The sequence below is a fragment of the Peromyscus californicus genome, unplaced genomic scaffold (assembly GCF_007827085.1).
Source record: "Peromyscus californicus insignis strain IS unplaced genomic scaffold, ASM782708v3 Scaffold_22__1_contigs__length_63687245, whole genome shotgun sequence".
NCBI classification, from domain to species: domain Eukaryota; kingdom Metazoa; phylum Chordata; class Mammalia; order Rodentia; family Cricetidae; genus Peromyscus; species Peromyscus californicus.
Genome location: NW_026294525.1, coordinates 62,810,236 through 62,833,668, shown reverse-complemented (window position 1 = coordinate 62,833,668; position 23,433 = coordinate 62,810,236). Strand labels below are relative to the sequence as shown.

General features: G+C 40.5%; 1 protein-coding gene across 1 annotated transcript in view; it reads right to left on the bottom strand.

Annotated features, from left to right (window-relative positions):
- Pdss2 (decaprenyl diphosphate synthase subunit 2) overlaps nt 1-23,433 on the bottom strand; it is a 244,630-nt gene that overhangs the window by 146,468 nt on the left and 74,729 nt on the right. The gene's annotated exons all lie outside the window — the stretch shown is intronic.

The following is a 23,433-nucleotide window of genomic DNA, read 5'->3' as shown; positions in this document are numbered from 1 at the left end:
TCATGTGATAACAGCTCTGCTAAGGAGGCAATACAAGTCCACTGCATCACTGTACACTCGGCTCAGAGACATCAAGAAATGTAGACAGGCCCAGGGTGCACATCCACACGTGGATGAATAGTAGTGTTCTCTCCACAATGATTTCTTTCCACTCTCAAGGGTCTCCATTTCCTGGGCTTGAAGGTGATGTCATACTTGACTCACTTGGAAGAACCGCAAGCCCTGCCTTATTTTTCAGATGATTTTCTAGGTCCTCTGCAAGCAGTAGTTCATGTTCTAATTCACATGCTACACTGAGCATTCTGTTTCATAAGAATTCTGAATTACAGTATATAAGCCTAGAGTACACTTTCTTGTCCAGGAACTTAGAACATATAATTACATAGAGATGGCAGAAATATTCTTCTCTTAAAACTCAAATTCTGTTTTCAAGAAATTACAATTAACTAGCCCCAAATGTTTTCTAAAATAAAGCAAGACCTAATTCTAATCTTGAACTTAATACTTTTCATCTGCAAGTACCATACATAATATTCTATAGGCTTTCAATATCCGTGATTCATATTTCATTGCAGTTTGGCTTGCCAGATATCCTTTCACTTCTCTTCTCAAAGGATATAGAATTCTTCTGACAAAAGGAGAATAAAGCTTTAGAAAAGGAAAGTTTAAAAAAGGAAAACATGGGAAACATGAGTAAAACTGACCACCACAAATGTAAGCATCGATTTCAGCTGACCCCAGATGCAGAGACTAGGGTTATGCTCCTAACACACACAAGTTACTCATGTGCTCCTAACACATACAAGTTACTCATGTGCTCCTAACACACACAAGTTACTCATGTGCTCCTAACACACACAAGTTACTCATGTGCTCCTAACACACACAAGTTACTCATGTGCTCCTAACACACACAAGTTACTCATGTGCTCCTAACACACACAAGTTACTCATGTGCTCCTAACACACACAAGTTACTCATGTGCTCCTAACACGCACAAGTTACTCATGTGCTCCTAACACGCACAAATTACTCATAAGCTCCTAACACACACAAGTTACTCATGTGCTCCTAACACACACAAGTTACTCATGTGCTCCTAACACACACAAGTTACTCATGTGCTCCTAACACACACAAGTTACTCATGTGCTCCTAACACGCACAAGTTACTCATGTGCTCCTAACACGCACAAATTACTCATAAGCTCCTAACACACACAAGTTACTCATGTGCTCCTAACACACACAAGTTACTCATGTGCTCCTAACACACGTGACTCATACAGTCATTTCTTCACCAATAGAGACCCTCCTCCTTTCCTATGTATACACCACCCCTGCATGCACACACATCTTGTCATATGTTGGCCTCTATTCTCATAAAAGAACTCTAATCCTTCAAATACTCTAAGAAAAGAAGCTAGGAGAGGGTGGCACAGACAGATCTTAGAGAGTTTTAAATATACATATGTATTCTTAACCTACAACAATTTTTTCTTTAATTACAGTTGCCCAGATAACCATTAGTGGGCTCCAGTGATGCAAGCCGTATTTATTAGAGGCAGCATGTCAGATAGGAGTTGACAATTACAGTCTCTATCAATACATATTATGCCAGACGGTAATGAGCCATCCACAAAGGGCTAGCCATCCAAAATAATCACGCTGCTTTCCAGAGAAATGTCGAAGAGGTTATGGTTTATTACACAGTGCTCATTAGATATACAGTGGCAGCATTAGCAATTTTTCCTTCATTTCTGTCTCATTTAAGGATCTGCCCCCACAAGCACAGGCAAATTAGTACACAAGGTTAAAACCATTATGCCCAGAAAAAAAATTAAGTTGCATTTGATTTTACAGTAATGGTGGATCAAAGGTCCTTGGAATCTATTATTTGTGAAAGCATTATCTAACACTGAATATTAACAAAAAGGAAGAGAAAAGCAATGTCCTGCCAGCGTAGCTTTGACAGCAACAAAGGCACACTGTCTGAAACAAGCAAACACCACATTACTTAATTAAATAACCCTAAAAACTATTTTAAAAATAATACTAAGGTTGCGACATCAACTGACAAAAGCCACAGAATTAAAGTTAATGGCGAGGCACCAACCTATAGTTTGAAATGCCTCATTTACATGAACTTATTTTTAAACATTTTTTACTGCCTTTGTGTACAACCTGGTGCTATCAATATTTACTTTCTCAAGATGATCGCCAAGTTTCTCTGCTTTGTGACAAGCCGATGCCCACATTTATTGATATTTAATAAGTTATGGTGAGAGGATGAAGCTCTTACAACTAGGAAGGCCTGGTCAAATCTTGTAGAAGTTACAAATTTTTGAATGGATACTGCTAAAAAGAATACATGCTGGGTTTGGCAAATCAGCAGGTGACTGTTGAACAGCACTGAGTTCCGGGTGAGCAAATGAGTGCAGTGGTGACTGCGAAGGCATTTCCATGGCACTGCTGATGAATGGGAAGACCCAGCGTTACGACGACGACAGCACTCACTGTCAGACCACAGCAGCAGGGCTTCGTCACAGCTTCCATTTAATGAACGTTCACTGAGGACTTGTCACGTGTCAGACTCAGGACACACTAAGAATTCAATAAAGATCTGATAAAAGGAGACACAGCCCTGTGTGGAGATGCTTGAGGCCAGATCAGTAAAGGAACTGGACAGAAAACCAAAAGATTTCAAATCGAGGCTACAGTAACACCAGCACAGAAGTAGGCGCTGGTTGCCAGGAGCCTGCAAGGATAGGGCCCTGATGCAAACTGTCAGTTACCTCTGGTCATCAGAATATACCATTTTAAGGAATCTTGATTCAAGTTAAAAAAAAAAAAATTCCTGAAAGTTGGTTGCATGGACTTCACCAATCAGAAAGTTGCAGACCAGTTCAGAGCAGTTATTCAGCTGTGGATTTAAAGGAGAACATTTCCTGGCCAAGTACACATATGGGCAATGAAACTGCAGAGCAGGTAAGTGTATAATCCACCAGTGTTACACCTTTTTTTTTTTTTTTTTTTTTTGAGACAGGGTTTCTCTGTGTAGCTTTGCGCCTTTTCCTGGAGCTCGCTCTGTAGACCAGGCTGGCCTCGAACTCACAAAGATCCACCTGCCTCTGCCTCCCGAGTGCTGGGGTTACTTGTACATCTTACTGAATAATTTCCCAGGACTAAAACTTGAACTCTGTTGGTTATTTTTCTTAATCTTTACTCTGGCAAATGAAGTAAGAATCCTTGTCTTGTCCTTTAGCTGACAAAAGTGTAAACTATATATGTTAGAAGCATTTCAATTCTACTGTTGCCAGGTTTCAAAATATCTATAGAGGATAATAAACTCTCAGGTGATAAAGAACAAATTGACTTCATGTTTTTGATATGGTACCTAACAAAGTCAGGGGTGATAAGAAGCCTGAGTCACTGGCTCAGAGCTTCTCAACCTTCCCAATGCTACCACAGTTCCTCATGTGTGGTGACCCCCAACCACACAATTATTTTCATTGCTACTTTATAACTGCAATTTTGCTATTGTTATGAAACATAATGCAAATATCTGATATGTAGAATAGCTGATATGTGATCCCCCAAAGTACTGTTCAAATTCCAAAGGGGTCGTGGACCACAGGTTGAGAATGGTTGTGCTAGAGACATCTGCTCAGTAGTTAAGAGCTGATCTGGACAGGGTGTGATTCATTTCCCAGGACCCATCTGTAACTCTAGTCCAGGAGAGTCAACACTCTTCTTTTCCTCCTTGGGCACCAGGCATGAACACTGTACACATACATATACACATACACATAAAATAAAAATAAATCTTAAAAAAAAAGCCCAGACCTAGAGAGATAGTTCATTGGTTAAGAGGACTAGCTGCTCCTCCAGAACATCCAGATTCAATACCCAGCACCCACATGGCAGCTAACAATTCTAAGTCTAGTTCCAAGGAATCCAGTGGCCTCTTCTGGCCTCCGTGGGCTCTGCATACACATGGCGCACAGATATATGTTCAGGCAAACACTCAAATATACACAAAAACAAAATCTCAAAGGAAAAAAAAGCCTGAAAACCATTAAAAAACAAAAAACAAGAATAGGCCAGGCGGTGGTGGCACATGCCTTTAATCCCAGCACTCGGGAGGCAGAGGCAGGCGGATCTCTGTGAGTTCGAGGCCAGCCTGGACTACAGAGTGAGTTCCAGGAAAGGCGCAAAGCTACACTGAGAAACCCTGTCTCGGGATCTCTGTGAGTTCGAGGCCAGCCTGGACTACAGAGTGAGTTCCAGGAAAGGCGCAAAGCTACACTGAGAAACCCTGTCTCGAAAAACGAAAACAAAAACAACAACAAAAAAACAAGAATAGAGCCAGGCATGTTAGCATGCCTGTAATCCCAGTACTTCAGAGGGGAGGCAGGAGGATTGTTGAAGCCAACTTGGGCTATACAGCTAGACCCTGTCTCAAAAAACTGCCAAGCAAACACACAGAAAGTGTTGGCAGGTTTAGCACAGCTGTATATATGGCTCTGCTCTATGAATCACAGACAGTCTCTTGAGCTTATAATAGTTCAACTAATAGATACATATTTTTTAAATTTTATGATAGCTCAAAACAAACTGTATAAACCTCACACTTTAAAATTTTGAGCTTTGGAGTTGGTGAGATGGCTCAGTAGCTGAAGGGGCTGGCTGGTAAGCCCAAGTTCCATCTTCTGGAACCCACACGGTGGAAAGAGAGAATCAAATCACAGTTGTCCTCTGACCGCCACACCTACCCAGAGTATACACAATAAATAAATGTAAGAAGTTGTTGTTTTTAAAGAAAAAATTGAACTAAGATCAGACTGAGAGAAGGACAAGCACTCAGCTCTTCAAGTGCACACAGCAATGGCCGCCATCTCTGCAGGGAAACTAGGTGTGAGCACTGAGGCCGGAACTATGGTTTGAAGACACTACCAAGGCATCGCTAAGGACTTTTCATAGTAAGCAAGGAATTCTTCTCAGAGATGAGTTATTTTCCCCTTTCCAAATGTCTAAGGAGAGTCATTCACTACTGAGAAAAGGTATATCTACCAATAAAAATTCCAATTATCTTTAATTTTACACTCATTAAAAAGTAAGCAATAGTGTTTACCTCAAGGCCATTAGATGCTCAGATTGGCAGTTATAAATACATCTAATAAAATGGAAAGTAAAGTCACTATTGTTATATAAAATGTTGATAAACAGACTGCTTACTTTTGAGAGAGGACATCACTCTGTAACCCAGGTTAGCCTCGGGCTGTGGCAATCCTTCGGCCTCAGCCTCCAAGTACTCCTTACAGTCCTGCTCCACCATGCCTGCCTTCCACTTTACACAGGGGCAGAAGCAAAGCAAAGGGACCCCTGTAGCAGAGGCTGGAAGATGATTGGCACAGAGTTTGTGATGGTTCACTGGCAAAGTCTTCTCATCAAGGCTACTCAAGAGGGCACTACAAGTTTACCAAGTCTTCTTTAAAAATTATTATTGTTGTTTGTTTTTGAGACAGGGTCTCACTATGTAGTCTTGGCTGGCCCAGAACTCACTATGTAGACCAGGCTGGTCTTGAGCTCAGAGATGCACCACCACATCCAGATCACCAACTCATTGAACTGGAGGCCAGATGAGGTAGTGGAGACCAGTGCAAGCAATCCACCTTCCATCCTCGGTACGGTGGTTCATCAAAGAGCAGAAGCAAGAAATCCCAAACAACTATTTAAATTTAACTCAATCTGAGATGACATTAAGTTGTAATGTTTAACTTTAAAGGTTTGAAACAGAAAACAAAGAAAATTTCCCAAGTGGCTGTAAAACTTTTCATACCAAAAAGTTTTTTGAAGGGAATAATAACAATAAAAATGGCAGTGCCTTGATAGTGACATAAACATCCTATTTTCTCTGAAATAGTAATTACTTCTCAATAAAAATATGGGTTACAGGTGCACAAAAATTCCTGTTTAAATACGATCAGTACCTAAGGATTTACGTGATGGTAACAAAACAAACAAACAAACAAAAAACCCCCATGCAATCATTAACCAGCCAAAACCACAAAGATTCTAGCTTCTAAGCAAACCAGAAAACAGGAAAATGAGGACATGTTTTGAATGCTGAATGTAACCTTTTCCCCTTTCCCCTTCACGGAGGTGTAAATGAACTAGATACAGTCTCAGCTTGAGGAAGGTAGTTAGAGGAGACATAGAGGCTCTTAGCTACCAGTTTCTAGGTTTTGACTTGCCTCGTCCAGAACTTTTTTCCTCACAGGCCCATCCACAGGTTCCCACCAAAGTCAGCCTTACTTCCTTTTCTTCCAGGCTGTGACCAGGCTGAACAGAGGGGTAGAGGGAATGGTGCCCACTGGGCCAGGTGCTTCCTGGCTTTAGGAGCCGTATGAATTCACAGGCAGAAAGTGCAAAGCAAAGAGCTGCATACAACAGACTGCAGTGTCCCAAGGCCCCGCCCCCGTCCCCAGAAACCGTTCCTAGGAAAGATTCATTTCCAGCCAAGTGCTGCAGACAAGAGAAAACAGAGTTCACATCAGGTACCGCTGAAAACAGCACTGCAGGTATGTCGAAAATAAAAAAATCCAACGTGTAGCCACAAAGGCCAGAGAGACGAGTTGGTGAGTAAAGACGGTGTGGCCAGCCTGACACCGAGCTCAGCCTCTGGATCCCAAATGGGAAAGGAGAGAAGTGACCTCTGCAAGTCATCCTCTCTACTCCACATGTACAGACGCCTCCACCTCAAGTAAATAAACACATGTAAATGAGAAAATAAAAGTGAAGCCATGAACTGAGTTAAACCCTAACCATGTAGTACTAGTTCATTTCAATTCCCTGATAACTTAGGTTTTTCAGCTTATTGTTTTTGTTAAATTAAAACTGCTTAGGTCTGTCTATAAAAAGTTAAAAAGTGCCGGGCGGTGGTGGCGCACGCCTTTAATCCCAGCACTCGGGAGGCAGAGGCCGGCGGATCTCTGTGAGTTCGAGGCCAGCCTGGGCTACCAAGTGAGTTCCAGGAAAGGCGCAAAGCTACACAGAGAAACCCTGTCTCGAAAAACCAAAAAAAAAAAAAAAAAAAAAAAAGTTAAAAAGTAAATTCCCCTCCCCCAGAAGTTTTTAATTGAATGACAAAATTAAATACAGAAATGCATTTTAAGTGCAAAGTATCCTTCTCCTGTTGCCAGAAAACAACTAACAAAGGGGAGTTAAATAACTTCATAGCCATATTTTCTCACTCTCCTTCACTGAAACACAGTCATTTGCATGGCATAATAAGCTGTCAATTATAAACACTTTTACATAGCCTGCTGCAGAGACAAGTCTGCCAGGTTTCTACTACATTGGCTAGTGTTCAAGTGATTAACTACAGCTTTGGAAAGAAGGGGTGGAAACTTGTTTTGCGTCTCAGTTTGTTGGTTCTCTTATGCACAGCCTCTAAAAACCCATTGCATCATTGTTTGCAATGAATATATAAGTAATTACAGCCAAGTGATAGATGCTCCAAGTACTGCAGGACACAATTATCCCTGGATAGCAGTGACTCTTGCAGGTAGAGATCATCCAAACAATGCTTTGAAATGATGTCTCCAAATAATGTGAGTGGAATATCAAAATTTTGTTAATACCAAAATGTATAGCAATGAGCATTTAAGGACTAATGTCGAATGACATGCACTTTAATGTTCATCTATTAGATACATCTGCCTAGGACAGAAGTCTAGTTGGAAAAACAAAACTGGTTTCTATGTTAAAGAAAATATCCAGCTATCAGTATTCCACAAAAGATGAAGAACAGATCAGTGAAATGAAGTGAAATACGGCCTGCAGCCATGAGGGTTTATCTTTAAGTTCTGTAGCACTCCCCGCCTTCACCATCATCCAAATTCAACTTGTCTCACTAAATCAGTAATAATCTACAGAGTGCTTGAATGTTCACTCTAAGTCTGGGGCTTTGGCGGACACAGGAAAAGCTGGTAACTTGGTTTCTACACTATACAACTTAATACTGCCAGACTCAGAACAGAAAAATGTGTGCTCAGTGCTAAGGATGGATTTCGATGAGTAAGAATGTATATTTAGGGAACCCTAATCCAAAGTCTGCCTATGGTATTAAAAAGAGCACGGCTTCTACGGCCAATGGCTTTACTAGATGATCTTGAGCAAGCGATTACATTTCTCTAAGTCTGTGTTCCAAGAACAGTGATTTGTTACCAGCCAGGATTGTGAGAAATAACAGTTAAGATACATGAAGAACACGGAATAGTAACAGATTTACAGACATCTTTGTACATGTGAGCTAGAGTAATGCTTATTATATTTCTATGTTTATTACACAGCAGTGCTCAACAGATGTTGGTTGAATCAATTAGTCAATGAGCAGATGAACAAATCTAGTACGGGAATAAAATAGTTAAACAAGTGACTGTTAGTTTAGACAGTAGAGGAGTGCCTCAAAGGTTTGAACCACAGCACAGGCCATAGTGGTAGGAAGGTGCCGAGGTGGAAGAGGACGAACGCAAAGACTTCTCTGGAAGGCACTTCGGTGACGAAGCACCCATGAATGAGTCACCATAAAACTGTGTTAAATGCTTCAATAATTCACAGAACACTGCCTGTAGGTTCTGGCTCTGATTCAGCCAGGGTTTTTAGGTTTATCTATAGAAGCCTCTAACGGAGGAGAGAGGTGAGCCTGGGCCTCATACCCCTCCTAACTGGGGAAAGCACTGCTCCTCTAGCCAGCTCCACTCCCATCACCACTCCTCCTGACACCCTGCCTTCTCCTGACTGAGTCAAGCCACGTGACGCCCGTCATGTCACCTGCAGGTGGTTCCAAAAGGTCCATTTTTGCATACTTGCACCCTGACCATCCACAATTGTTCCACATGAAATGTTCAGTCTCTTGCATTCTACTCACAGCCTAACCATCTCTCAGCTCACTCACTACATTGCTCACTCTGCCCCCTTTCATCCCTGACTATACTCAAATGGCATTGGATCTATTCCTCATGAGTGCTAGTGCCAATGTTTCCACCAGGCCTCTTTCAGCTTTTAGTAAGTCCTTCTCTTTAAAGTACACCCCCCAAAGATCGGCTTTGGACTGCAGACTGCTCAGGACAATTTCAAGGTGGCCAGCTAAAAGAGTAGTGCAGCCTGACGCACTACTCCAGCCAGGACCCCATATAAGCCTGCACTTTCCCATTACACAGAGAATGGACAGCAAATGATACAGCTAGCTCTCCCAGGACTTGACAATTATCCCAATCTTCTCAGGGTCACCTAAAGATGCCATTGCCCCTAGACAACAGGAAGTAATTTTAAGAACACAACACCCACATTCCCAAGAGGTAGGGTGGGTGGTTTTTGATAGTTCAGTGGATAATGGATATTTGTCATTGTTTAGAGGGGTTGGTTACAAGTTGTTACTGGTAATGATCAGGAAAAAAGCTAAACAGAAAAGTTAAATTCAAAGATCTTTTTTTTAAAGAAAAAAAGGGGAACATGATATAGAAATGATGAGATAAACAGGTAGATTATTGAATCTACTTTAATCTAAAAATAATCATTAATCAAAATATTTTACACTGGTATGGATTTTGGTTCTATTGATATAAATTTAAAGCTAATTGTGTTATACTGTATGTATGTTTCTACTTTTGTTTTGGGTATTATGCTTATGCAGCTCATTTAAAAATGTAATATAATTTAAAATTATAATTAAAAATACAGGTTAATAGTCATCTATAATAAACTTATAGTCATATTAGGTATGTTTTAAAGGTTAAACAGATATATTTAGATAGATAGATGACCTTCAAACACTTAAAAGACCTACAAAATTCCAGTAAAGGTGCAAAGCTACACAGAGAAACCCTGTCTTGAACCCCCCCCAAAAAAACCGAAACAAACAAACAAACAAAAAAACCTACAAAATATGGCATTTAAAATGTTTTAATAACATAAGGCTTTTCCTGATAGTGAGACACGTCTGCTCCTCATAGGGCCAATTTATTTCAAAAGAAGATGATGGGCACTGAAGAAACTCTGCATGGAGTTTACTTTCTTTATGGCAAAAGCTAACTATTTGGGCCAAGAAACTGCCCTTGCCTCAATTGCTGACAGTATACTGTCCAAACTGGACCAGCAGGACATAAAGAAAGAGACGGCCAAATTTTGCCAAGACAAGGTAGGGCAGTCCTTCAAAATTCCCTGTTTCACAAAAAAGTCTGTCAGATATTCTAGGCCTGTAGGCCAAAGATGGATGCTCCAACATTACAGAGGAACCGTGGGTTGCCTGTTCAGACTGCCAACTGTTTCTGTCATTTCTATAGTGCTTTTTTTTTTTTTTTTTGGAGACAGGGTTTCTCTGTGTAGTTTTGGTGCCTGTCCTGGATCTCGCTCTATAGACCAGGCTAGCCTGGAACTGACAGAGATCCGCCTGGCTCTGTCTCCCAAGTGTTGGGATTACATTTCTATAGTTTTGAAAGTGGCTTACACTTCACTTTCTGTTTACTCAGGTAATATTATATCTTTCTGGGGTCTTTGATGGAGTTGAAGACTAGATAGTAACAGTATTCCTTAGTTATGACAGAAGGTAAATTAGCTACAAAACTTTGAACTCACAAAGATAAGATAGATAATAGAATATATTCTCTAATTTTGCCAAATACAAATGGACTGGATATTCTAACTGTAATTCTTAATAACTATTTTTGTTGTCTTCCTTTTTAATTAGACAAAAAGGGAGAAATGCTGTGGAGTAATCCTTTTGTACACTGTGAAGATTTTTCACTCAAATTGGTTTAATAAAAAGCTGACTGGCTGGTAGGCAGGCAGGAAGTATAGGTGAGACAACCAAACTAAGGACACTGGGAAGAAGGAGGGCAGAGTCAGGGAAATCGAGAGCCAGATGCAGAGGAAGCAAGATGTGTATAAAATGAGCCATGTGGTAGAACTTAGATAAGAAATATGGGTTAATTTAAGTTGTAAGAGCTAGTTAGTATAAGCCTGAGCTACTAGCCAAGCATTTATAATTAATTTTAAGTCTCCATGTTGGTTATTTGGGAACTGGCAGGCGGCAAAGAAAAGTCCACCAACAGCCCCTACTGTCTGACTCATCCTGACCTCCAGTCCTACCATCATGTACATCAGTTAGGGTCTTGCACTTATCCTTTCTTGGTGGACAAAGAAAACGTTCTAGATGACACTTTCACCTTCTTTGTGTCACTTTAGAGGAACTAGGAAAATGACAGCTGTGGTATCGGGAAATGTATTTTAACCCTAGAAGGAGTGAGGTGCAGGTGAAGAATTAAGGGTATTCTACTCAAACACTTGAGGTGCGTGGGGATGGGGAGATTATAGTAACAGAAATGTGGGACTTAGGATGCCAGCAATGTCAGAGAGTAAGGATGGCATGATTGGAGAGAACAAACCTAAGAATGTGCCCTATGCCTCTATTATCTGGACCACCAGTCTTGAGGAGAGAAAAGGAAAGTTAAGAGCATATGAGGAAGGGGTTCCCTGGGTTCTAAGTCTGCTGTAGAAGCTAATTCTCCAAGGGGTGGTAAGGACTATTTATCTTTAGCTAAACAAAGGCACAGCCAATGGACATGGGTTGATGGTGGCCCCAGTGGTGAATGTGGATTTAGCTCCAATAGTTACACCAGAGACTGCTCTTAGACGTGAAAGTGCACCAACAGTGTCAGGGAGACTGACTATCAGATGCATGACTTGTTTTCGTTCCTTGTGGTGTGGGAACAAAGACTACTTCATGTTTGTATCTGTTCAGCAGAGGAGAGGTGGACAGAGCAGGAGAACTGGACTGCAGGTAAACTGAACCTAGTTGGACATGTGCCATTGCTAGTGAAGCTGCTGGTTTGAAATTCATTATTGTCCCACTTTATAGATGAATAAGCTCTCTTTGACTTGCTTAAAGTCAAATAACTAACCAGCTATAGATTTGAGACAAAACCCAAGATGTCTTCTTAACAACACACTACTTACTACTTGGGGTGCCCTGAATTTTGGCTTAAAGAATCAGGAAGAACATTAAGTCATAAAGCTAGTAAATAGAGGCTTCTATTAAAAAAACTTTTTTGAGATGGAGTCTGGGTATGTTGCATTGGCTAAACTTGCCTCCTGCCTCAGCTTCCCAAGGGACCGATTACAAGCATGTGCTATATTACACATTGGAATAATTTCAGGTTTTCTACACAGAACATTTTATGTATACTCCCAGACACAGTTATCACTACTGTGAGCTTTCTCCTTGATCCCATTCTATACATTTATACATGATTGTAAGTAAAGGACCACTAGAACTGCTTTTAAGCACTACACACCAGGAAGTCAATGCTGTTTAAGATGTAGAACTGGACACTGGATATTGCTGTTGGTTTTGGCCTCCTATTAATCAGCAGACAGCATTCCCTTAAGAAAAAGACTTATAAACTTAGCATCAAAAAAACCCTAGCACATTTATGCAGCTCAGTTTTGCTGTAATGTAGTCAGGCAGGCCAATGTATATCGTGTTATTTATATATGATCAACTACCTCTCAGGATGAGTACATTAGCAGCTTAGCCCGCCTGCTTTTGGTGGTTAATTATACTTGTGTTGTAAGAGGCTGATCTTATATTGTGTTCTTCCAGACACTCCGGCAAAGCAATGGCGTCTGATGTACGGAATGTTGAACATAAAGCGCCTTCCCTTTTCATTCAACATGTAATTGCTGTATTTGTGCATGCTGTGTAAGTTGAAAATAACAATAAAAAGTTAATGAAGAAAATAAGTACTGCCTGTAATGAATTAGTAATACTGCTAGATTTGTATGTGCATTTTACTGTTGTAAGTAGAATACCATCGATAGGAATATGTAATCAAACTGCACGTTTTCTTGAAATCGCTCTGAAAAATAGCAGAGGTATCTTTTGAAATCATTTACAAAAGCCCATATTAAGTTAAATTATCCAGCATAATCATATGAAATCACTGTCAATAAGTCAATAAGCACTCAGTTTTGGGGGTGTTTTGGTTTTGTTAGTTTGTTTTGATTTTTTTTGAGACAGGATCTTGCTAGGCAGCCTGAGCCAGCTTCAAATTAAGGTGGTAATTCTCCCACCTCAGCCTCCTACAGTCTAGGTATGTTCTACATTGTTCAGCTTAAGATTCTTAAAATGTAAACAGATCAATTTCCTATGGTGGTTTTTACTGCTTTACCACTACAAAATATAATTTTCTTTTGATTTTCAAATGGACTTTTAAGTATACAGAATAACATGGGTATATCGTTTAAAAACTAAAATAGTACAAATAACCCCTGGACTATTTCCTCATACTTGTGCTCACCCATCCCTGGCGCCCCTGGACCCAGTCAGTTATCACCACTCGGAGCTTCTGCCTTGACTCTGTTCTGTACATTTACACATGACCTTAAGAAACAACCACTACAATAGTTTTTAAGCACTATTTTTATTTTATTATCTATATTTTACTGTAATATTTCAACATTATGTTTATATAGTTAATCCTTAATAAATAATATTATCAACATGTTCCTGCTTATGCTTCATTTCTCAAGATGCTTTTTAATTTCATCAATCCCCAAGGCAAATACAGTTTTGTTATGTTTGGCATTTTTAAGTACTAGAAGAATCCTAATGTATGGAAAGAAGGTGAAGGCTGAGAGTCACAGCCTATTGTTATTATAATTAGAAGTCATCACCTGCTACTTAATAATATGCTAAAAAGCAAATTATGAATTGTAATATTTACAGCTGAGACCAAGTCCAATTACCTGAATTTGAAGGTTAATAAAAAAAAACAAACCACCATGGCCTTTTCCAGTTTTTAAATATTCTCCACATGTGAGAATATTCTCTCTACAAGAGCGGCTCATGTAGAACCCTGATGTTCTCCACATTGAAGAGCGGTTCATGTACTCCCCTGATGTTCTCTACATGAGAAGAGTGGTTCATGTGTATATGTGTGTATTTATGTGTGGGCATGTTCATGTGAGTACAGGTACTCAAGGATCCCAGAAAAGCATCTTGGATCTCAGGGGCTGAAAATATAGGTGGTTGTGAGCCACATAACTTGAGTGCTGGGAACTAAACTTCTGTCCTCTGCAAGACCAGTGCATGATTATAACAATTGAGTCCCTCGCCAACCCCGTATGACAAGTTCTTGAGGCCCAACAATTACCTTACAATCTACACCACTAATTTAATCTTAATTACTTCAATTAAAAACTGAGTTGAATGAAAAATTAGCAGTCATGGTGTCTACTTTAATATGAATGTTCACTTTAAGAAAGCTAATCTGGAGGCAAGCGTTGGGGTACAGGACTGTAATCACAATACTACAGAGGCTGAGATATAAAGATCACAAGTTCAAGGTCAGGCTGGGCGACATACACACAGAGACTTCCAGACCACCTTGTGTTATATAATGAGACTCTATCTCAAAACAAAAACAAAAGAAAGCTAACTTAACTATTTCATTTAGCTTTATTCCTGTCTTTTTTTAATTAGCAGAGAGTCTACAATTCATGCAGTTTCATAGGATATTTGATCTTAGAGACCAAAAGAGAAAAGTTCCTTCCAGCCAGGTTTCTGAGTTCCCTGCCTCTTCATACCCTTGGTTCATGCTTGTGTTGTATTGCCCTCCTTCGAACACATAAGACCTTCAACTTACTTGTAGGGTAAAATGTAGCTGTTGATTATGTATGCTGTAAGTATTTTTGAAATTTGATAGCTGACCTTTGCTTTATAGAATTTTTCCACTGAAGGTTTATACAGTCAAATATATTAATAGTTTCAAATGAAAATTTGTATTTGTTTTGAGACATTTTAAGAATGTCTTTCCTTTAAATATGATTATTAGCAATAGTTCAGCCTGATCAAATAGCCATTGACTGCTATGTGCTACAACATTCTAAACGGTGGGGTAATATGGTTATTATTCCATATAATATGTGTTCCTTTCAACTACTTTTAGTTCCAAAGTTTATTTATATCTATGTGTTTGCTTATCTGCAAACACACCATGTGCATACAGATGTTTACAGAGGCCAGAAGAGGGTGTTGGGTCCCTGCCCAGTGTGGGTGCTGGGAACTGAACTCAAGTCCTCTGCAAAAGCAGCAAATGCTCTTAAAAACTGGGCAACCTCTCCAGCCCTTTCAACTCTTTTTAATGGCACACAAAGACATACAATCTTCTCTTAGCAATGTAACAAATAAATACCAAATAATGTTATTCTTTGTTTTTCTTTCCATGGTGCTGAGATTGGATCTTGTGGATGCTAAGCAAGCACAACTACTACTGAACCATATCTTCTGTCCCTATGGTCTTATTCTTAGTCATCCACTCACCTGCTATCTAGAGTAAATAACAACAATAACAAAAAATACTTGCTCTACAAGTCATGTTATGTTACCTGAGCTAACCTTAATGATCCTGGGGATCATAACTCTGCTGGCTGTGGTGGTCACAGAGATGCCCACAGACCTGAATGTCTCCTCCCTGAGGGCTAGCTTTCATGGTACCAGAAGATACCATGGAAGCTTCCAAAAGAAGGAAGCAACCAACAGCCCTACCCAGCTATGACACCTCTGAACACATCAATGACCAGCATGACATGATAACCCTAAGGGTACAGTAGTGGCAGGCATACCATGGCGGTAACCATCAGCTCTCTAATTGGACATAAGCCCCAATCAACAAGAAGGAATCATGCCTAGAACCTGAGGAAGGAGGCAACTCTAAGAAGCTAGCCAGTGGCAGTACAGTGTGAGCTCCATAGAGGATATGCAGGGTTTGGGATGTGGAAGACGGGGCTAGGGCTGGGAAATGACGGAATTATGATCTCAACGATCAGAGAAAAAATGCTTAAAAATTGATTCTTCTCAACCTATCCAACTACCCAGGGCTGGTAAAGTCAAGGATCTTGGAGAAGAACCTACAACCACCACTTTAGTAGACTAGCATAATGCCTAACTACATTCTAAATACTTATTTTATATCCACAGATAAGTGTGGTCCTCACCCCTCAACAAGGAAACTTCTCTTTGTAACAGACGGAGACCATTACAGAAAACCACAACCAATCCCAATGCAGTGCTGTGGAGCCCAGTCCCAACCGATACATCTACAGAGCAACTCTCACACCTAAGGCTCAGGGGTGACTGTGGAAGAGTGGGTGGAAAGAGTCTAAGAGCCAGAGGTCAGGGAGTTTGCTGTGAGACGTGTCTCCTACTAATGTCAGAAGCTACACTGTAGTGTCTTACCAACATGACTGCCTAAACACAGCTGAACAAAAGGATAATAACAGACAGGCCAAAGTGGATGAAGGAAAGACCACAAGGCCTCAACTCTCCACAAAGAACTACAGGCAACTATGGAATGCTGAGAGCAGAAGACAGAGCCTTCCCCGGGGAAGAGCAGCCCAGCTGGTTATCCAACACCTAATGATCAGTCCTGCAAACATACATGCAAGTAACATTATACAGACTGAGGAGGTTATATTTAGGAATATATATGTGTCTGTGTGTGTGTGAATATATATACATATATGTGCATACATATATGCATATAACAATAATTAATGAAAAAAGAGGCCATGAATTTGAAAGAGTAAGGAGGGGTATATGCAAGGGAGGAAAGGGAAGGGGGAAATGACACAATTATATTATAATCTCAACAATGAAAGAAAAATATCTAGAAACTGGATTGTTCTCAAAAATGATTATTTTATTTTTAATTATGTTTATGTATGTGTAGGGGATGAAGTGGGAGGGTTATGTGTATGTCAGTGTAGGTACCTATAGAGTCCAGAAGAGGCATCAATCCTCTGGAGTCGGAGTGAAAAGAAGTTGTGAGCCACTTGACATGGGTAGTGGGAATCGAACCCAGGTACTCTGCAAGAGCAGCAAGTACTCTTAAAACACCATCTCTTCGGCCTCTTGCATTATTTTTCACTTGCATTATTTTTCATGATATTCTACTAATACTTTCATTTCTTGAAATGCTGTATTATATTTTGCTTTATATAACAGGGTTTGCCTAAGAGGCAAAACATGTTATTTGAAAGTTTGTTTCAGTCTAGATTAGAAGAACACTTATGCTATAGTGAAGATACAGTCATCTAAGCAAAGATTTTTAAATGGACACAGTGTCTGAGGCACTAGTCTAATATAAAGGTGACGAAGGTAAGTGCAGTGTTTGTCCCTGTAGAGTGATCAGTCTGATAAAAACACAAAAGCCAGGACAGGCTTGGAAGTAATAAGACACACCACCTGTTAAACAAACATGACCCAGGACTCACTGTGTGGGCCATGTAGGCCTAGGTACTCACTATGCAGTCCAGGTTGTCCTTGAACTTGGGGTCCTGAGTGCTACCATGCCTTGTCTCATCCAACCAGCAGAGCGGTGAGGAGGCAGAGAACTCACTTGATAGCTAGTGTTGTCAATTTGACAAAATCTAATTCACCTGAAAGAGCATGCCTGCGAGGACTGCCTTGAACTGTGGCCAAGACCTAAGCTGTCTAAGTGGAGGAAGTACTGGACACTAACACCAGGCACTAGCAAGTCCAGTCACTGCTCTCTTCCGACTGGGAACACTGGGACCAACTAGTTCAAGCTCCTGCCACTGTGACTCCCTTGTCATGATGGTTGAGACTGGGAACTAGGAGCTAAAACAAAAACAAAAACGTCCCCTCCTTAAGTCGCTTTTGTCCGAGGGTTTTACCACAGCACCAAGAAGGGAAGCTAAGGCACCTAGGCTTGTTTAGGGTCACATAACCAATCGGCAATGGAACTCAAAAGGGTCCAATTTTAAAAACGGAAGCAATTTATGAATTTATGAATTCAGAAAGTTGCTTTTCTAAATCTGGTTTCTCATTAGGGAAAGCGACTTCTGCCTCACAGAATTCCCAATAGGATACCGCCTAGGCACTCTGAAATAGAATAACATTTTTCAAACGTCTGCAACATTCTACAAGATACACTGCTGACAGCTTAAATGGCTCTGTAGTCAAATAATTAGTAAAAGGTATCTTTTTAGGAATTTATAGAGCATACCTTATGTCCACAGTGACTCCTGAGTATTCTAAAACAGCATAATCTTTTAACTGTTTTTGACCTAGCATGCTAGCACATGCTTATTTGACTGACCTTTTGCTCAACTATACACCTAGTTACATCCATAAACTCTGGAACACAGTTTGGAAAATGCTGGCAGGAAAGAAAAGCATGGAGTTAGAGGACACAAGGGGTCTGAGTATGGGCAAGGCAATGTTTAGCCATGTGCTTGGGGTAAAATCTCAAATATCCATCCTTCCAGATCTGTTTTTCCCTCTCAAATACTGCCAGACTGCTCCTGTGACTCCCTGGCCGATTGTCTTTCTCTTAGACCTCATGATGTCATACGATCATGCGTGTGCATATGTGTGTGAGTACGAGCATGGCTGGGGGTGGGACCAAGGGCCTGGCACATACCAGGCCAGTGCTCTGGCAGCCCCACCCAGGACCATCTTCCAAGCAAACTCTAGCTATGCCCCACAGCACACATTTTCCTGGGGTCCAGCACTGTTCCAGTCACTCGTTTCTCCTTCCTCTCCCGTCTCTCTCTCCCCTGGCCTTTTCTTTTGTGGTATTTATCATTAGGGACTGAACCCAGGGTTTTGTGAATGCTAGGCAAGTGCTTTACCACTGGCTCTACTGCCAGTCCTTATTTACTCACTCATTAGTATTTATTTACATAAGGCCTCACTATCTATCCCAGTTGATCTGGAACTCATCCTCCTGCCTCTGCTCCTCAGTGCTAGTGTGAGAGGAATGAGGCACCAAGCCCGACTTTCGTTTATTTCTTTAAAAGATTTTAAAATTTGTTATATTATTAGTCATGTGTATATGTGTGCACCCAAAACATGGCACACATGCGGAGGTCAGAGAACCACTTCGTGGAGTTGGTTTCCTCCTTCCACGTTTACGTGGGTTAAGAGATTGCATGGCAGGGGCCTTTACCCACTGAACCATCCCACTGGCCATCATTTGATTCTTAAAAACACTCTCTCGGGCCACAAGATGACTCAGCAGGTAAGGGTCTGGCTGTCAAGACTGAGAACCCGAGTTCAATGCTTGGGACCCTACATGATGGAGAGAGAACTGACTCTGGAAAGTTGTCTTCTGATCCACACATGTGTCATGACATACTCTAGAACAACAGACAACAACCACCAACTCTCTGAAATACAGACCAAGGCAGCTGCTGTCTTTCTCTAGGTTCAGGGCTTGCTCTGCTGCCTTCTGGGTACCTCTCATGGTCTCCCCGGACAGAACCCTCATTCTTTGGGCTCTTTACAGTCTCTCTCCAGCTTTCCTTTCCATGTATCTCCTCATTCTCACTGTGTGAGTTTGCTCAGGCTGTGAGGGGAGAATCTGTTTCATACTGTTCTCCTTGGCTTTGGATGCCTAGCTTGAGTTCACAGGTTCGCAGGCCATTCTCGTGATAAGTGTGTCTGTGTCCAGCTTTTCCTTTAAAGGACTCTGGTTCGATTAGGTTAAGGCTTTTTTTTTTTTTTTTTTTTTTTTTTTTTAAAAAAAAGACTTCATTTTAATTGGATTACTCCTGGGGAAAAAGGTATCTCCTCCAAATAAGGTCATACTGTGAAGTACTAGGGGACAGGATTTCAACATGTGAATCTTGAGATGACAATTCAAGCCACAACACACATAATGAAGTTAGTCTCGGTACTATAAACTCATATATTCATTCATGTATCAATTATGAACTGAATGCCTATGAGAAGTCCACACTACTGTAGGCTCCACCAGGTACTTCTATACCCATATCTGTGGTCAGTCAGAACCTCAATTCCTCTGCCTAGAGAAAACCCTTCCCTGTGCCTCTTCTTCATCTGCTTTCCTAGAGCTGATGGCCTGCGGCTATCTTCAGGGCTCACTTCTAAGTCCTCTACTCCAAGCCTAAGTGGCCCTTTTCAAAAGAGATTTTTCCCATTTTTATCAACACTCTTAATTCTCCTACAGAATTCTGCCCATTCTTGATTTACAGCATCATAACATGGTATTACACTTGGTTTGGTTTTTGTTTTGTTTGAGACAAGGTCTCACTATGTAGCCTTGGTTAGCATGAAACTCACTATATAGTCCAGACTGTCCTTGAACTTACAGCAATTCTCCTGCCTTTGCTTCTCAAGTACTTGGATTACAGGCATGTTCCACCACACCTGACTACATTAGAGTTGTTTATACACTTATGTGTTCCCTAGCTTGATGCTAAGTCTCCTCGGGCAAATAATATACAGTATTCAGTTTATACTGCTTGCAAAACGTACAGTGCCTGATACATAGAGAGTATTTAGCAGCTGCTTGATGAACGATCAAAGCAGAACCTTGGGGTTTTCAACTCAGCAAGACCAGAAAGACCACTGTGCTTAAAATCTAGAAATGAAGTAACAAAGACCTGAAACAGGGGAGTGGAAACGGATGGCAAGAAAAGGAGACCTGCCGAAATGAAATGGGTGGCTTACGGGGCAGAGAACACAAAAGGGTGGGAGTTATCAAGATTAAGAAGTTTCCAAGGATAAGGACTCAATAGAACAGTAATAGATAGCATTAACCCAAACAGAAAAGTGTATTACATTAGCATCTGCTGCTGCTAACAGAATAAGCACCCATGTAAGTGACTTACAGTGGACTTTCCCTCATTATGCTGACATGGATGGACAGGTTGGTTCTCTTCCAAAGAGTGGCTCAGAGACCGTGACATCTCCTTGAATGGGCCTCCAAGAGCATCTGCTTAACATGCATCACACTGCAAGATGTTTATGACCAAGAAGTAGTGAATAACACTTCTAGAGGTTTCTATCTATAATGTGAATTATTTAACATTTGAGGGAAGTACTAACTTGGAAGCTTTTTAATTTATCTCCGAACTGCTGGGGTTACATTGTTGATATAACACCACTTTTGCTCAAATCCTACTGGCTAGATTTCAGACAGATAACCCAGCTAACTGCAAGGGAAGCTGGGAAACATAGCCTAGCTAGGTACTCGGGAAGAAAAGAATGTGCGTTTGTTAAACTTGTATTCAGTTTGTAGGGGTTGCTTTGGTTTTTGACCCAGGGTTTCCGCTATAGCTTGGGCTAACTCTGAACTCACTATGTAGCCCAGGCTGGCCTTAAACTCGTGGTCCTAGTGCCTCAGCTTTAGCTTTTCATGTTCCAACATGCACAGTTTATAGTTTGTTTTTAACTGCTAGTTGCAAGAATAAATTGAGTGGTTCTTATAAAACAACAAAGAAAGCTGAACCACTTGGAAAATTCACCTGGCCTACTGTGTTGGTACACATTAGTACTACTAGCACTTGAGAGGCTGTGGCAGGAGGATCACGAATTCAGTAACATCCTAGGCTACATAGCCAGTTTCAGGCCACCCTGGACTCCATAGCAAGGCCACACTACCAGCATAATATTAACAGTAACAACCACCACCTGAGTTCTTTAAATTTAATAATCATGCTACATTAGAAAAAAATCTCAATTTAAGTATAATATGTATTGTATTTAGTACAAAATATCTTTTGTACACAAAACAAAAACATTCTATCACTGATAGAATGGAAAGATGCAAGCATTCTCATTATGGTAAAGATAGTTGTGAGTTTAGTTAAAATTTTTTTTTAAAATTTATTTATTATTCTTTTATATCATTAGTGTTTTGCCTGTATGTATGTCTGTGTGAGGGTGTCAGATCTTGGAGTTACAGACAGTTGTTAGCTGCCATGTGGGTGCTGGGAATTGAACTCAGGACCTCTGGAAGAGCAGTCAGTGCTCTTAACCACTGAGCCATCTCTCCAGCCCAAAATTTTTTTATAATAGAACCTGAACTAAGGACTAGACCATGCTCAGCAGATGCTCAACCCTAATGTCTATCTCCAGCTGCAGTTACATTTTTTATTGGCCGTAGAATCAATTTTTTAAAAGTTAAGATTGATGAAATAAACTCTAAAACTGCTATCTTGTTGCCAAAAGGCTTAGGTGGATGTTTACAGCACATTTTTACAAATGTGGGTCTCTTGCCTTTTCCCAACTACACTTATTACATTGTAGCCTAAATTCTGTCTCTCTTAGCTATTATGTGATAAGTTTGCAGACACATTCACAGCACCAGTTATATCCTGAGGCCAAACAAAAGATCACCTAACTCACTTTGGGTCCCTTAGGTAATTTACTCAGGCCCCATTAGCTGACATCTAAGTCAAGCTAAAGAGAAAAAAACACCAACAATATAAACGCCAGTAGTTGGAGGTAAATTAAAAAGCTCCCAAATCAGTACTTTCCTCAAATGTTAAATAATTCACTGTGGCATTATAGATACAAGCCTCTAGCAAAAGTTACACTTGAATAATTAAGGAAGCAGAGACAAACAAATTGACTTCAGTGGTACAGAAACAAATTGGTGGCTTCTCAAATGCCGATGCCAAATTACTTTTTTACATTAGCAAGTGTATAAAACACCCCCAACTGAGGAATTACTAGATCAAGTTTGATTATAGAAAGTGGCCTGGAATTATATGTCAGGATCATTCTTAAACATAATTAGGATTCTACATGCTCAGGTGTAAAATGTGTTTAGATTGTTTGAAAAGGTTTCTGGTTTTTTGAGACAGGGTCTCATTCTGTAGCTCAGACAGGCCTCCAGTGGGATCCTCCTGCCTCAGTATTCCAAGTGCTGGGATTGCAGGCATGTGCTCCTCTGCAAAGCCTGAGCTGGAAAGCTTCCCCGGGTCTGATGTACACCTATTCTCTCACAAAGTTCTACTCAGGCTGCTTAGACGCTGCATGGCAAGGATGAACAATATAGTTGTTTCAGAGGGTAATAAAGTAGAAACCTGAGCAAACATCACGAGGTAGCCACACACATATGGATAAGTGGCCCTGAATTACAGAACCCCTACCTATCTAGAATAAAAATATTCAATCCAAATTTGTCACCTCCTATCTAGGAGATTTTTGATAAATCTCTGGAATGGTTATCTCTTCTGTAACATGAGAATGATTCATTTATGAACAGCTCTTACATATGGAGTGGTGTTCTAAAAAGGCTATGAGAAATAATAAAATATAGCTGGTGTTCATCTTATACACCTGTGCACAGTTATCTAGATGTACAAGCAGACAGTTAACAACCAGGGCAGAATCAAAGTCAGAAAGCTGAAAAATCAAAGGATTTCAGATAGGATGGAGATGTGTGACCCATGTGCTTTTCACTGCCAATGGGTTGTTAATAATCCTTCTAAATCTTTGTGTATTTCCTCTTGTAATCTCAGCTAAATTCGGTCAAGAGTTTTCTATAAAATGTATAAGGTAAAGTTTTGAGCTCCAACAGAGAAGC